The 16,544-nt window shown below is 43.2% G+C and overlaps 1 protein-coding gene across 2 annotated transcripts in view; it reads right to left on the bottom strand.

Moving 5' to 3' along the window:
* march8 (membrane-associated ring finger (C3HC4) 8) overlaps positions 1–16,544 on the bottom strand; it is a 75,951-nt gene extending 59,407 nt beyond the window's left edge. The window contains exon 1 of one of the 2 annotated variants that reach the window (XM_035401121.1): positions 16,412–16,544. The gene's annotated coding sequence lies outside the window, so the exon portion shown is untranslated. The remainder of the gene's footprint in view (positions 1–16,411) is intronic. The other variant, XM_035401120.1, reaches the window with a different exon arrangement.

Here is a 16,544-nt window from a genome sequence, read left to right as displayed (position 1 = left end):
TTATATCACAGCCTACAGAGGCTTACAGTCCCCGTCACATCTGTGTCACTGCAGCTTCACTGCAGGCCTACAGTCCCATGCGTCTTACCACATATCCTCACAAAACATTTATTTTGCCAAAGAAAATTACATTTGGATTTTGTATTTTAATATTAAACCATATATTTTACATTTTATTAAAATTTTTAAGCATAATCATACTTTTTCAGTTATAGGCTATTTGCTGACAGACGCATAAAAGCAAGTGTTCAAGGATGTCAGTGAATGTACTGAGCACGGAAATTACTGAGCACGGAAAGTAAATCCACTTTGTGCGGCACATTTATGTGCGAATCTGGACCTCAATTGTCCTCCTAATAAAACCAACTGTGTGGTCAGACAGCCCTGCAGTCTATACAGTGCTCACCTAATAAAACTAACTGTGTGGTCAGACAGCCCTGCAGTCTATACAGTGCTTACCTATCCCCTTCCGTTTCACTTTATCACTTGACCTTTGTCTTATAAAAAGAAAAATCTTTACACAAGATGTCAGTAAACTTTTTAAATTAAAATTTTCTTCTTCAGACAGCAATGTTTCAGCAGTGGTACTTTTTAGAGAACTCATGAAACTGTTGGTAAGAAGATATGTACAGAATCAAGCTCTTCCTCATATTAGTGTTTCAAGTGTTTCAAGGCTCTTGTGATGTTATTGTTCCCCTTTGCATCAACGTTCAAACATGTCTTACTGTAAGTGCCCCCCCCCCCCGCCCCCCCCCCCCTTCGGGACTTCTTACTGTGCAAGTACACACACTCTGATCTTTATCTTACCCATGAACACAATTAAAGTCTGACGAGCGCCAGCAAGTTGGCAACTTTAAGATGATGGATCACGGTCGGAGCGCACGTGTGAGCACACTAGCGCAGGTGTGTCAGGTGGCTGGACAGGTGCCCTGCTTATTAAGTGAGAAAAGCAACAGGAGTTCGTCATGAAGAGACCTTTCAGAGATCAGAAGCTTTTTAGAGAGGAAACAGAAAAAAAAGAGATAAAATCAAGCAAGTTCTCCCGTTTGGTCAGCACTAAAACCTTCCACAGCGTATCAGACAGGCTCTCGCTTCCTTAAGTTCCCACACTTACATTCCCAGCAGCCTCAGACATCTGGCCGTGATACAATCTACACAGCCCCAGTGACAGACCTCTGGGGCCAAACACTTGTACATCAGCAGAGAACCAAAGCACTGGACCACAGCCTGAGCAGTGTGTGTGCTGTATGACCCAACACTGGACCACAGCCTGAGCAGTGTGTGTGCTGCATGACCCAGCACTGGACCACAGCCTGAGCAGTGTGTGCGCTGGATGACCCAGCACTGGACCACAGCCTGAGCAGTGTGTCTGCTGTATGACCCAGCACTGGACCACAGCCTGAGCAGTGTGTCTGCTGTATGACCCAGCACTGGACCACAGCCTGAGCAGTGTGTGTGCTGTATGACCCAGCACTGGACCACAGCCTGAGCAGTGTGTGTGCTGTATGACCCAGCACTGGACCACAGCCTGAGCAGTGTGTGTGCTGTATGACCCAGCACTGGACCACAGCCTGAGCAGTGTGTGTGCTGTATGACCCAGCACTGGACCACAGCCTGAGCAGTGTGTGTGCTGTATGATCCAGCACTGGACCACAGCCTGAGCAGTGTGTGCGCTGCATGACCCAGCACTGGACCACAGCCTGAGCAGTGTGTGTGCTGCATGACCCAGCAGAGAACCACAGCCTGAGCAGTGTGTGTGCTGTATGACCCAGCACTGGGCCACAGCCTGAGCAGTGTGTGTGCTGCATGACCCAGCACTGGACCACAGCCTGAGAAGTGTGTGTGCTGCTAGGCCAGGCTCTGGGGAAACTAAGTAATACTTCACATCAACTGCAGATTAGTCTAACTTCACATTTCCACAACTGATAATGATTTTAACTGTCAACAGTTTTCTGGCTGCAAGGCAGCCAATCACAGTGCCTCTTCTCAGCTTGATCTCGACATACAATAAAAACCAGGCCTCTGGAGCACGTCTCACAGCACACCATTTTCACAGCGATAACAACATAAATGATCCAAAAAGGGGACCAAAAATCCTTGTTCAAAAGCAACGTGGGCCATATCTACATGCATTCAAAACTGCCTTATGTGCAATGAACCACAATGAAAATGCACTCAGGGAAAAAAGGACAACAGCGTAGAAGATGGACAGCTGTAACCAGCATGTCATGGTCATGCACTTCTTAATCTCAGGGAACACACAGGCTAGCTGTGCTGAGGCTTCAGGCTCCTGCCCCTCACACAGAGGAAGAGGATCATTTTTATCACTTAAAACCCCCTCTTTCATGATACACAAGTACCTCCATCCAGCACTTATTGCACTTTGTATCATTATCTTGATGTTGTAGCTTGTCATGCCTCCTAGTTTGACTCAGCATAGGTTAGGTCAGAGAGTAAAGTTTACTGTGTGAACTGGACTTAATGTGTTCATGGCTATAAATAACTGTTACAAAATAAGAATTTTACCTTATCGGACTTGTGTTTTGTAGTTATTTCAATAACCTATGGTATGCACTTATTGTACGTCGCTTTGGATAAAAGCGTCTGCCACATGACTGTAATGCAGTGTAATGGAAGAGGGCGCTGGACTTCAGGAGGATCACACCCGAGCCAGCGATCGCAGGCGAGACACTTCAGATCGCATTACATTTCAGCCACATATTTACTGCAGTAATGAAGGTTAAATGCACCGCTGAAGGGTCTAAATGCAATGCCCACCTGGGAATCGAACCCGCAACATCAGAGCTAAGGCCCAGTTATCTAACCACTGCGCTACGCTGCCCCCTCACTTCAGCATGTTGCCCAGGGAGACAAACTCTGTGACAGCTTCCTGTGGCCTTAAGGGGTTTGCCTTCCTGAACCCTGTTTCCTCTGAGGACCAGCATGAGCTGCTGTCGCCTCAGCTCAGAGAACAACCTTCTGGGATAACCGCAATGCCCTCGGGCCTTCAGGGGGAGAAGAAAACAATCATGCCAGTATGGTAAATGGTAAATGGTAAATGGACTGCATTTATATAGCGCTTTTATCCAAAGCACTTTACAATTGATGCCTCTCATTCGCCAGAGCAGTTAGGGGTTAGGTGTCTTGCTCAAGGACACTTCGACACGCCCAGGGCGGGATTTGAACCGGCAACCCTCCGACTGCCAGATAATCGGTCTTACCTCCTGAGCTATGTCGCCCCATTATGCTTCCTCCATGACAACATGCTTCCTCCATGACAACATGCTTCCTCCAAGACAACATGCTTCCTCCAAGACAACATGCTTCCTCCATGACAACATGCTTCCTCCAAGACAACATGCTTCCCCCATGACAATATGCTTCCTCCGTGACAACATGCTTCCTCCATACCAACATGCTTCTACAACTACAAAACACAGGCTCGATAAGGAACAATACTCATTATGTAACAGTTATTCATAGCCATAAACACATTAAGTACAGTTCACTCAGTAAGCATAGGCTAGGTCAGAGAGTCATGTTAAGTCAAGCTAGGAGGCATGACAAGGAGCTACAACATTAAGATAATGATACAAGTGCAATATAAGTGCTGGATGGAGGTACAAATGTAATATGAAAGTGCTACAGGAACAAAGTAAAAGGATATAAATGATAAGAAAGATCCTATATTGGGAGTGCCCTGTAGAGTACTGATAGTCCAGGTACATCTGAAGAGATGAGTCTTCAGATAACGGCAGAAGATGGACAATGACTGAGAGGTTCATAGAGGAACAGGGAGTTTGTTCCCCCAGGGTGGAGAAGATCAGTGGTATCAAATGGTTGCCAATGCCTAAGCAACTAATGCATTCAGTTTCAAATGCCTTGCTTCAAAGTCAGCTGTATGTATTCTTTGGACAGACTGCTGTACACACAAGCCAAGCGCCATCTTCGTTCGCAATGGACTGCCTAGTTGTAGTAGTAGCATGGGTGCACGCGTGCATGAGAGAGACAGAGACAGAGACAGAGATTTGCATTTTGCTAGCAAATCAATCAATGGCAGCTCACTGTTAGGGTTGCACAAACTAACCTACTGCTTCTACAATTTAAAATACAAAATTAAATCAAAGAATTCTCCATCTACTAATTATCAGTAAGAATCTCACTGCTAACACAGGGTGTCTAGAGAGTACAGCTCTTCACTGTACCCTGACCCTGGCCATAACCCTACTACCTCAATGCTTTCAGGGTGTGGGTCCAAATATTCACTTTTCATTCCCAGCCATTGCTATGCCCCTACTGCCTGGCCAAGGCCAACCAGGTCTGTTTACCACAGAAAGCCTAGAAAGGTTTACCCATTACTCCATACTGCACAGAAGACCAAATGTCCATGCTACCTTACCCTACATTAGTCTTTATGTTGCTAGGCAACTACACTACACACAAAGCAAGGCCTTGAATATGTCTTGGGGTACCAAGGGAATAATGTATAGAGGAAGATATTGTTAAAACGCTGGTGTATGGTGAAAATTCTTCCAAAAAGATGGCAATTGTTTCATCACTGCAATTCAGAATGGAGCAGTCCTGTTGGTCTGAGGAGACATTATAGCAGCATTATATTCCCAAGTAGAGCAGGGACATTATATTCCCAAGTAGAGCAGGGACATTGTATTCCCAAGTAGAGCAGGGACATTATATTCCCAAGTAGAGCAGGGACATTATATTCCCGAAGCAGAGCAGGGACATTATATTCCCGAAGCAGAGCAGGGACATTATATTCCTGAAGCAGAGCAGGGACATTGTATTCCCAAGCAGAGCAGGGACATTATATTCCTGAAGCAGAGCAGGGACATTGTATTCCCAAGCAGAGCAGGGACATTGTATTCCCAAGTAGAGCAGGGACATTGTATTCCCAGAGTGGGAAAAGGCTGTTAAAGCCACTTGGCCATGCGTTAATTTCCTTAATCATCTAATGCTGTGCTATGAACACAGGGGAGGCATGGGTCGCTTTGCAAAGCGGCGCAGAAGTACAAACAACACAAATATAGCAGTTAATCGGTCATACTCCCATATTCAGCCTGCTCAATTATAAGTACATTAAGCATGTCACTGCTACAAACATCAATTAGCACCAGAACACAGAAGCGACTCTTTGTTTACGGCCAGATAAATTGTTGTGAATCTTTTTTTTTTGAGCAGAAAGAAACGAGCAGTCAGACCTGCTGGGGTTTCCTTCAGATTCACATTTAGAACTCACCTGCCCCCTGCATTCTGTTTAATGCTGCGTTTATCACAGTAAGAGTACCGTCTAGCCGGATAACTGCCCCAAGTTTTTGCCTCTAAAAATGTCAAAGACACAATCTGTTCTGGACCTAAAATCTGTAATTGGTTGGTTCAGGTCAAAATGGCCACAGTGGGATATCATATACAGTAAACTGAAATGAGACATTCAATGCAAATGGCTGAGCATGCAGAAAGCATAAATTTAGAGTCTATTAAATGGTGCACCACTGGAAAGAGGCAGCAGCCTTCATGTCCTCAGCCAAGCAGCTGATCTTTCATAGATTCCATTGGGTGGCTGGTTCACTCCAGGGGAAATCAACTTCAGTGTGACCTTTTCAGATTTAGAACATTTACTAACACAGATTTATCCTCTCTATGTAAATGCATGACAGACCGGTCTGTCCGCAGTGTTTGAATGTCTGCAGGAACTGACTCTGTAAACGTCACTGGGCAAAGGGTTGGAAAATTTTCGGTAAACTTCCGAAAACTGTCTATGGGAACCTGAGTTCCAGAACTTGGGAAATTTTGTAAATTTCTAAATAAAATGTTAGCTGATAATAGTAGTTTTGGAGGGACAATGCACATAAGATGGAAAATCGAGACATTGTCGCATATTTTGGTTAAAATATCCCCATTTAATGGAAATTCAGTTGAATTAGCTACTACCCGCATCTCACCTGCAGTTTCTCATGCACAGATAAAATGCAACCGTCTCCCACCACAGGGAATACATTATTCAACAGCTCTGTTATTTTGTGTTCAGAGAAAGAAAGATTCCCATGAAAAAATAAACTTAAAGTTCAACTCAGTCAATTTTTATTTCTATTAGTAGGTTTTGCAATTACGCCTGTGTATGATAAGCTAAAAGGTTTATGTTTCTAAATGCATGTGACTTTGCAAATGCAGCTGGTGCAAATAACCTCCACAATTTCCCTTTCTTTATCCATCGATAAGCAACAGTCTACATGGAAAAAAATGCTCCCTAGTGTCCGAGGCAAATGTAGCTATAACAAATTTAATTGAAACATCCCATCCGATCTTCATAAACAGAGGCTACCTGGCGGTCTGAAATATTGTACTGGTGTTTTGATACTGAAGCTTAATAGTAAAAACATACACAACTTACTAAATTCTCAGGAACACAGGAAGGTTCAGCATTAGGGTCAGCATGTTATCACCCATTCCCAGGCCTCTAAAGAATTCTCCGGTGTCTTCAATTCAATACAAGCTATATCTCCCTTCACATTTTAGCATGAATTTCTTCTGGACTGTGACGGAATGTATTAGTCAATATAATTAGCATACAGAAGTTAGCACAGTTGCTACAGAAAAAATTCTGATGCCATCTAAACAAATGAGTCCATACAGACACAGGCCAGAGAGTGTGTACTCAGTTCATACAGACACAGGCCAGAGTGTACTCAGTTCATACAGACACAGGCCAGAGAGTGTGCACTCAGTTCATACAGACACAGACCAGAGAGTGTGCACTCAGTTCATACAGACACAGGCAGAGAGTGTGCACTCAGTTCATACAGACACAGGCCAGAGAGTGTGCACTCAGTTCATACAGACACAGGCCAGAGACTGTGCACTCAGTTCATACAGACACAGGCCAGAGTGTGTGTCACAGGAGTTTCAGAATAACACAAACTTGGACAAATCCATACAGCTGGGCCAATCGGCCGAACAGATGCATCCAAAGACCTGATTAAAAGATCTGTCAAACAGCAGGCCAAGGCTATGGCTCGGTCGTGGATTTTTGTCCATAAATTGCATTATAGAGCACTGCACTAACCATTACATGCAATCACTACAATGCTATTTTTTTCCCATTTTGCAACAAACTCTTACAGGAAGGGTTCACTGGAAAGGAAATAAGAGTTCCTTTTCTTGGAAATTACTGCTGAGCTGCTCTGCACTGTGTAATCTCTTAAAACAGGAAGTGATCCCACAGGTCAAACTGAAAACAATAACCTGTGCCCTATTCTGTAGATCACAATGCATGCACAGCCCACCTGAAATAAGCACACTGCCTCAGAAATATAACAGCAGGCGCACTCAATTTCACACTTATCCATAAGATAATACCTCTTTAGAAAATTATTTTTAAAGCTTAAAAAATGTTTTTGGGTGCTCAACACAAACTTTGATCCACATAATTTATGAGTTGGCACAAAATAACCCTGTGTTGAATCTCAGACATACAGTGGGTCAAAAATAATTATTTGTTAGCTGTACTGGTTCGCTACAGTATTTTGGAAAATCTAAAGTTAAGTTGGAAATTCTACATGCACCCTGGTTATAAATCAGGTGTTTGGGGGAACCAAAAAGGCAGAATTTTAGTAGAACAGCAACCGTGACCCCCCGCACCCCATATCCCCCCACACCCCCCTCACCCCCACCCCAGGTGCTGTCTGGCCAGTCTGGTAACAAATGGAGGAGATTTGAATTTCCTACAGAGAGGGGCCAGGCTAACAACAATAAATTAATCTGTCAAGCCCAACTCCCTGATGGCTTTACCAACCTGACAGAAAGAATTAGTACTGTCACACAGACGGCTCTATTTCTCTCTGGGCCAATCAGGCGAGGCTGAATGTTCACCGTTATGAGTGGAAGTAAAAGACCCCAGTGCACGAACACCACAGACCAGAGATGGACACACACCAGCCGTGGCAACACACACCAGCCGCGGCAACACACAACCAAACAGACACACACCAGCCGCGGCAACACACACCAGCCGCGGCAACACACCAGCCGCGGCAACACACACCAGCCGCGGCAGCACACACCAGCCGCGGCAGCACACACCAGCCGTGGCAACACACACCAGCCGCGGCAACACACAGCCAAAGATGAAACACACACATGCAGCAGTGAATCAAAACTATATATAAAATATAGCTGGTCATATGAAATATTAAATATACAGGCATACAACTATCCAGAATTTGGACCATTGCAAAATAAAACAATGAATTCCAAATACATTAATACATTTAATTTTAATTAGGTTCTTAACCCGTACAAGGTCTGCAAAAGTCATAGCTGGATACAGACTGTATGAGGCATACTCTGCTGTGCTGAGAAAGATTTCAAAAGCCATTTCACATTATTTTGCTAAATAAACTGATGTCAGATAATTAATTCAGCACTGCTAAGTTGTCAGGACTGAACTTCATGGCAATTTCCAGCCTGAAAGCCCATCTAAAACAAACGGGCTGTGTGGACTAAAAGCAGGAGAGCACATTTCCCTGCTACTTGTTCAAACAGCTTCCATCTTTCACACTGGGATCAACGCTGCACTCTCCAAATTCAGTGCTCTTTTTAAGCATGTAGCATTTTAATGAGCGTTTCTGCAGAAAAATGTCACATCATTTATACCTGCTATCTACAGTGCTGAGAACGCAAAACTAATGCTTACTCATGCAAGACATTATGAGTCGTGAAGTCTTCTAGTCTTCCTCAAAATCAGAAAAGATTTTAGTTATATTTAAAACATTTCTCCATTCTGTCGCTTGTGGGCTGGAAAACCTACCAAGTTAAACTCTGTTCTTGGGACTGTTGGGATAGTTGATTTTTTATGGTCAACTTAAAACACGTTTCTGTAATATTCATGCATCTGGCTAAATAATTGCCCTCAAATTACTGCCCATCTAATGTCATAAATCAGTTATATAATATAGAAATACATCTAATATATACATTCACACTAATTAGCTGAACATTAGTTAGAACTGTATTTTAAACAGAATGATATGCAATGTATGAGCAACTGCAAAAATATAGGGGTGAAACTGGCCTATAGAGAACACACCTGAACAAGGGTTAAAACACACACCACCATGACCACAGGTAAAACCTTCAAGTGACAGAACACAGACCTACAAGCTGTACTCACGGCACAGACAGCGATCACAGAGCCCCGAAGCTCCAATCATACCCCATCTTTCAGCGAGCCCCTGTGGCCTGAACGGCACACTTCAGTTAAGTTAAGGTACAAACCCACCAGTGACTCCACAAATAAAATTTCCACAGAATCCAGTGACCTAGCGAACCTCTAAATTTTATTTATTTATTTATTTATTTATTTCACCAGGCAAGACATTAAGAACAAATTCTTATTTACAATGACGGCCTGACAAGCGACAAAAGCCACTTAAGGGAAGGGGAGGTGGGCTAGAACCCTAAACCCTAAATTCAAAAGCAAAAGTTTGAATAGAAAGTTCCAGATGATGGAGCCGATAACAGAATTCACCGAAACTCCAGACCTTTCCGTACAGCACATTGTTTAGTACAAAGAGCACTTGGGATGTCAGGCGTAAGTGTGACTCATCAAAAATCAATTTGATGGTAAATTACATTCCACTGCTATCACAGAGAATACTGGTTGTCTGTCTCAGATCCAAAGCAGTCACAGTTTCACTTGTGATCACAGACCAGTTGGGGGGGGGGTGGTTGGGACTGGTTGACGGGTTGGGAAGGGGGTTATTGCAGACCATGGGGTGGCGGGGGTATGGAACCCCCCTTTATGTCAATCCTAAGCCTTTCTTTCTAAACTGGAGAAGCTCCCCTAAATCCACCTTTCAGAAGCTCAGTGCTTTCCTCCCTCCCCATCTTGGTGCTGCTTCAGTGCATTGAGGGCATTTCTAAATTCCAGTCAGCTTTTCTCACGTCTGGCACAAGGTAGTGTGGCACTATTCCTGGCTGGTGCGAGCAGATGAACATTCTGACAGGTCCCACTGAAGAGTGTAGCCCGTGTGTTTCATGCATGAACGTCTGTGTTGCTGGATACTAGTCAGTCTAGGGCACTGACTATAATTTCTCATTTCTCTCAAAAACACAATTGCAAATAAACAAATATAAATAAATAAAGTTAGGCATCCTAACTTCATCACTAAAGTTAAGCATGTTGTGAGCGCCGTTAAAATGGCAAGCCCCACGATCTGGTCATGCCCTGCCAGCATTCATACCATGTCATATAATCTGCAAATATACATGTACATTATGAAATATGCACCAACACAAAATGCATGAATATGAGAGGATCTTGTCATTTTCTGTTGAAAATGCTGAAAATGCTGCATTAGTGGCAAGACGCACAGGACATGCATGGAGTGAAAATGTAACATTAACAAATGAACTATTTTAATGAGCAGACTCCTGCTCAAACCACCCTTCCCATATCAATGCAAATGCATGCATTTTAAATAGGGTAACTATTAACTTTGCCTGTAGAATAACATTTTATCAGTGCATTAGATTAAATAACCAATAAGTGTGTGTAGGGCTTTGTGTTTATTTGCAGGAGGCTGAAAATAGAGCCCCTGACGTTACCCTGAAATTAAAGTGGTTTGCCATTTTCAATATTAAATAAATTATGAAAGTGACATTAGGAATAATAAGAAGCATAAACACATATTAATTACAAGCTGCTAGCCTATTTCTAGCACTAGAACTTTATTCAGCATCAAGTTTCACTAGTCCTGCAGATGAGGAGGACTGCCAGCGATCAATGGAAAATTTAAAAAGGCAAAAGAACGCGAAGCTGCCACAGGTACAGACAGCATGGGAATTTGTTGTTGTGGAAAGAAATATAATGGCAACTAGAAGCAAAGAACCAGGTAGGCGAAGTGGACAGACGCAGAAGAGCATTATCTTAGCAGGCTTGCTGTTTATTATGTCCAGGTCCAAAGACCAAGCCACCGCAGTTAGTGGAAATAACCACGCAATGAGGAGCCTTTTTATATGTCCACAAGACAAGCTATCAAGGCAACAGAAAACTTGGTAACCACCATAAAAGTACTCATCTGAGGTGACAGCATGTACTAAGACCCCAGTTCCAAAACAAATGCCATGTCAGCCCCGACCCTAATGATCCTATGACAGGCGGCCACTGCTGTGGGCCACAATGTGCATTAACATTCAGGATCATAGAGTTTGACAAAGCAGTCTACCATTAAAAAATGGCAATGGAGGACAGCAGGAAAAAACATCATACAGCAATAACCAAGAAGCATTGTACTTTCAATCAAAAGACAACCAGAATAAATCTCATGAAGATAACTTGTCAATGGTGTAAGACTAGAAGATTAGAACCCTACCGATGAAGAAGAAATAGTTTCTCTGAAAAACATAAATATCATTGTCCATTGTTTACGTAGCAATTCTCCGGAAGAATTACCATTGTTGTCCATGGCCCTGTTGCATACACACCGATAGCACTGTGCTCATAGGAATGTTATTATCTCCAAGCAGTCTCCGACCGCCAAGCAGTCCCTCAATACAGCCAATGGGACCCAACATGCGCAAGCAACAATTCGACCAGGACAATATAAGTTCTGCCCAGTACACAGCAGCCAATGGCAAGCTATTATAGTGATGACTGAGAAGCACTTTAGCCAATAAGTATTTTGCAATGCCCAAGTCTAAATAGAAGACTCAGCATTTGGAGGCCTTGTAAGAAATCACTTGTCTGAGCGAGTATTATAAATTTATTATAAATATTCAATGTAGCATGTGAAATTGTGGGACATATTTGACATGGGCTATTTGCTGAAAATTTCAATCAATGAACCTCAATCAATGGACTAAACTAGATCGCTAATGTAGGTTTTTCTACAATCTTCCAGACGTGCTGCTGCCAGAGGTGGCAAGGAGAGACCAAGGAGTAGGAGTTAAACACGGAGGTGGAGAGGGGAGGAGGGGAAGGGTGACAAGCAGGGGGAAAGTGAGCTAATTTCAGCACACATCTAGCAATAGCATATAGTATGCAATATATAGTATAATACACCTAAAATGACCCACAACATCATTTGGTTATCAAGTGTCCTTTTGGAGTCTCCAAATGGCCTTTTGGGAAACCCGCCTAGACACAGCTCAGAAAAAACAATGCAGAATGCTCATTTCTGGTGGTTTTGTCATCAAATCTGAACCAGGTGTGTTGGGCATTGTGGCAGTGGCTCCATTGTGCCCACCGGGTGCGCCCACAAGCATCCGTATCCACACAAAAAAAATAAAAAAATAAAAATTTATTGGGTACGAAAAAACTTTCACTTCCACTGTTTGAGCTTCTGTTACTTTCTTTCAGTAATATTTAGAGTAATTCTAGCTCTTGAATAAAAAAACTCACAAGGGTTACCTCTAAGGAGAGACCAGAATTATGCTTGTAGTCAAAAGGGTTCAAGAATAAAACTATTTTATTTTGGTTTTGTTATTTCCAGGCTTGTCTTAAAAAGGGGGGCCCTACAGAAGAGGTCATCAATGTTTCTCCTTTGGGAATTTAAACTTGAGCATACACCCATCAGCCACAACACCCATCAGCCACAACATCCATCAGACACAACACCCATCAGCCACAACAGCGAACAGCCACAACATCCATCAGCCACAACACCGAACAGCCACAACATCCATCAGCCACAACACCGAACAGCCACAACATCCATCAGCCACAACACCCATCAGCCACAACACCGAACAGCCACAACATCCATCAGCCACAACACCGAACAGCCACAACATCCATCAGCCACAACACCGAACAGCCACAACATCCATCAGCCACAACACCCATCAGCCACAACACCGAACAGCCACAACATCCATCAGCCACAACACCGAACAGCCACAACATCCATCAGACAAAACACCCATCAGCCACAACACCGAACAGCCACAACATCCATCAGACACAACACCCATCAGACACAACACCCATCAGACACAACACCGAACAGCCACAACATCCATCAGACACAACACCCATCAGCCACAACACCGAACAGCCACAACATCCATCAGCCACAACACCCATCAGCCACAACACCCATCAGCCACAACACTGAACAGCCACAGCACCCATCAGCCACAACACCGAACAGCCACAACATCCATCAGCCACAACACCCATCAGCCACAACACCGAACAGCCACAACATCCATCAGCCACAACACCCATCAGCCACAACACCGAACAGCCACAACATCCATCAGCCACAACACCCATCAGCCACAACACCAAACAGCCACAACATCCATCAGACACAACAACCATCAGCCACAACACCGAACAGCCACAACATCCATCAGACACAACACCCATCAGCCACAACATCCATCTGACACAACACCCGTCAGCCACAACACCGAACAGCCACAACATCCATCAGACACAACACCCATCAGCCACAACACCGAACAGACACAACACCCATCAGCCACAACATCCATCAGCCACAACACCCATCAGCCACAACACCCATCAGCCACAACACCGAACAGCCACAACATCCATCAGCCACAACACCCATCAGCCACAACACCGAACAGCCACAACACCCATCAGCCACAACATCCATCAGCCACAACACCCATCAGCCACAACACCGAACAGCCACAACATCCATCAGCCACAACACCGAACAGCCACAACATCCATCAGCCACAACACCCATCAGCCACAAGACCGAACAGCCACAACACCCATCAGCCACAACACCGAACAGCCACAACATCCATCAGCCACAACACCGAACAGCCACAACATCCATCAGCCACAACACCCATCAGACACAACACCGAACAGCCACAACATCCATCAGCCACAAGACCGAAGAGCCACAACATCCATCAGACACATCAGCCACAACACCGAACAGCCACAACATCCATCAGCCACAACACCCATCAGCCACAAGACCGAACAGCCACAACATCCATCAGCCACAACACCGAACAGCCACAACATCCATCAACCACAACATTAAAACCACCTGCTTAATATTGTGTAGGTCCCCCTTGTGCCGCCAAAACAGCTCTGACCCATCGAGACATGGACTCCACATCTGAAGGTGGCCTCTGGCATATTTGGATTTCTGTATATATTTGTATCTACTGAATATTTGTAACTGATATTTTGCATCTACTGTACATTTGTATCTGATTGTGTTACTTTGTTGTCTTTGATGCTGCAACAGTGCAAATTCCCCCCCCGGTATCAATAAAGTACACTACTACTACTACTACTTATTACATTATTGGTTTTTATTACATAAAAAATTTGAAATGGATTACATTATTGGGAGGGAGTTATTACACTATTGGTAGTTTATTACATTATTAGTTGCTACAGGGCTATGAAAAGCTAAGATATAATTGCTAGAGGGTGAATTATTTCCACATGATTTTAAAAACTCGACGGGTCAGAGCTGTTTTGACAGCACGAGGGGGACCTACACAATATTAGGCAGGTGATTTTAATGTTGTGGCTGATCGGCGTATTCTTTGTGGCCATAAATCTCAGAAAAGTCCTACATGACTTTACAATAACTTCAAGGGGACTGTGTAGACCATCGGTTTGTTCATGGTAAATAGATTTCTTTAATTTTTAAAGAAAATAAATACGTGACTTAGAGTGAGAAGTGTAGAAGTGTGCCTGGTGTTGCTAATATTTATACATAAATATAATCACATTCAATTTGTGTTCTATGGACATTAAATACCATGTCAAACACAAATTCAAGTCACAGGCCACAGCTAATAGCCTAAGTTTTATGGTGACGCGATGGTAGACAAAAACGGTCGCAGGTCATCACCAGTACTATATAAGTCCGAGAAACACTAGCTGTGACAGAAAGAATAACAACATTTTTTTGCGATTGCAAGAAAATATTTCAGTTTGTACAGCCATTTAAGATATCTATATAGTACGTTGTGCGTAGCTATATTAGGCTATATGTTTTAGAGCATACTGAGATACTGAAAAGGGAAAAGCGTATAAAGGAGATTCATAAAGGAATAAAGAACGAGTGCCGTTTATCTCATGAACTGCAATGGAGAAAATCTGGTCTCAAGTAATGGGAAGTAACGCAAATTAATTGCAGCTTGTTAAACCTGCGTAATGACCACCCGTCACAGAACGCGCGTCCAGGTCACTTTACTGAGCATTTATTTAGCAACATCTACAAAACCTACGAAACAAACAGTAATACAGCCAGCAGAGAATAGCAGTCCATTTGTCTGAGCTCGTACACATACAGCATATAAAACGACCCAAGCCGTTTTTTCCCCGTGTACCTACAGCAAAAGCGGGACCAAGCATGAAGAGCGAATGCGAATAGCAACAGTATCCCAAAGCCATGTAGCTAGGCCTACTGATTTTTATGGGAGAATAAACATCAACCGGGTTTCTGAAATCATAATTACCTTGGCTTTAAAGCGGAATTAAGTTCAGAATAACGCCCTGATGGTTGGACGAACGCCAGAAGACAGGTTCATAATACTTAGGCTACCCTTTCAATAACTGAGCACACTCACATTGTGGTTATAGTAAAATATGGATATATTTGTGAGATTAGTTTTTTTTTCTCCAAATATCATTAAAGAGAAACGAAATATGCTCCCTCAGACCACCAGCTATAGCGAATCTATCGTTAGCAAACTTCTCGCACAGGGAACGAGCATATTGTATTGCATTATAGGCTGGCGATTTAATTGTACACAATCCGAAAATAAATAAAATATTTCCTCCCATTGTAAGGTAGGCTAGACTATGCACGACCACGTCTAAATCCAACTACAATATCTGTCCTTGCTACTGTGAAAAATAAAGCTTGCGATTTCGTCACGACAATGAAGCTGGTTCCATTGAAGCAATCCATACACATTTGACATTGTATTAGTAGGCTACTATAAGCACAAACACCGCATTTCGAAAAACATAAATACATAAATTAATTATTTAAATAACCTGCCGCTAAACAGGTTGTGTTCTTAGATATACCGACGTTTCCTTTTTAGCGTGCTACCATTTTCAGCAAGCTAGGAGTGGCAGAGTCCTCACACGAGAATACATCCTCGTTTGAAGCTGTCATGTCATTTTCATTAAACTATTTTAACTCGCCTACATTTCCACGTCGGTGGCACATCTTTGCGGGTTCACATTTTCCGCAAGGCGTTTTTTTTTTATTTAAAAACGCCGTCTGTAACAAGGTGTATTTCATTGCCAAGCGTTTGCATTTCGAACAATTCACCTCTCTTTTAAATTTCTCGTTGGCGGTCAAACGATGAGATAGATAAATTAAATACGAACATGCATGCACAAGATAAATCAGAAATGTCTACTCACCCAAGTTTTTTTCAGTCTCAATGGCGATGGTTTGTTTATTTCATAGTCCCCATCTGATTGTCTGCGTCACCGACTTCCGCGTTAGTCGGGGTAAAAAAAAAAATAGAAAAGAATAAAGAAAATAAATTAGACA

The sequence above is a fragment of the Anguilla anguilla genome, chromosome 18 (genome assembly GCF_013347855.1).
Source record: "Anguilla anguilla isolate fAngAng1 chromosome 18, fAngAng1.pri, whole genome shotgun sequence".
In the NCBI taxonomy this organism is placed as follows: Eukaryota; Metazoa; Chordata; class Actinopteri; order Anguilliformes; family Anguillidae; genus Anguilla; species Anguilla anguilla.
Note: the sequence above shows the minus strand (reverse complement) of the source record. Positions and strands in the feature narration are given on the sequence as shown.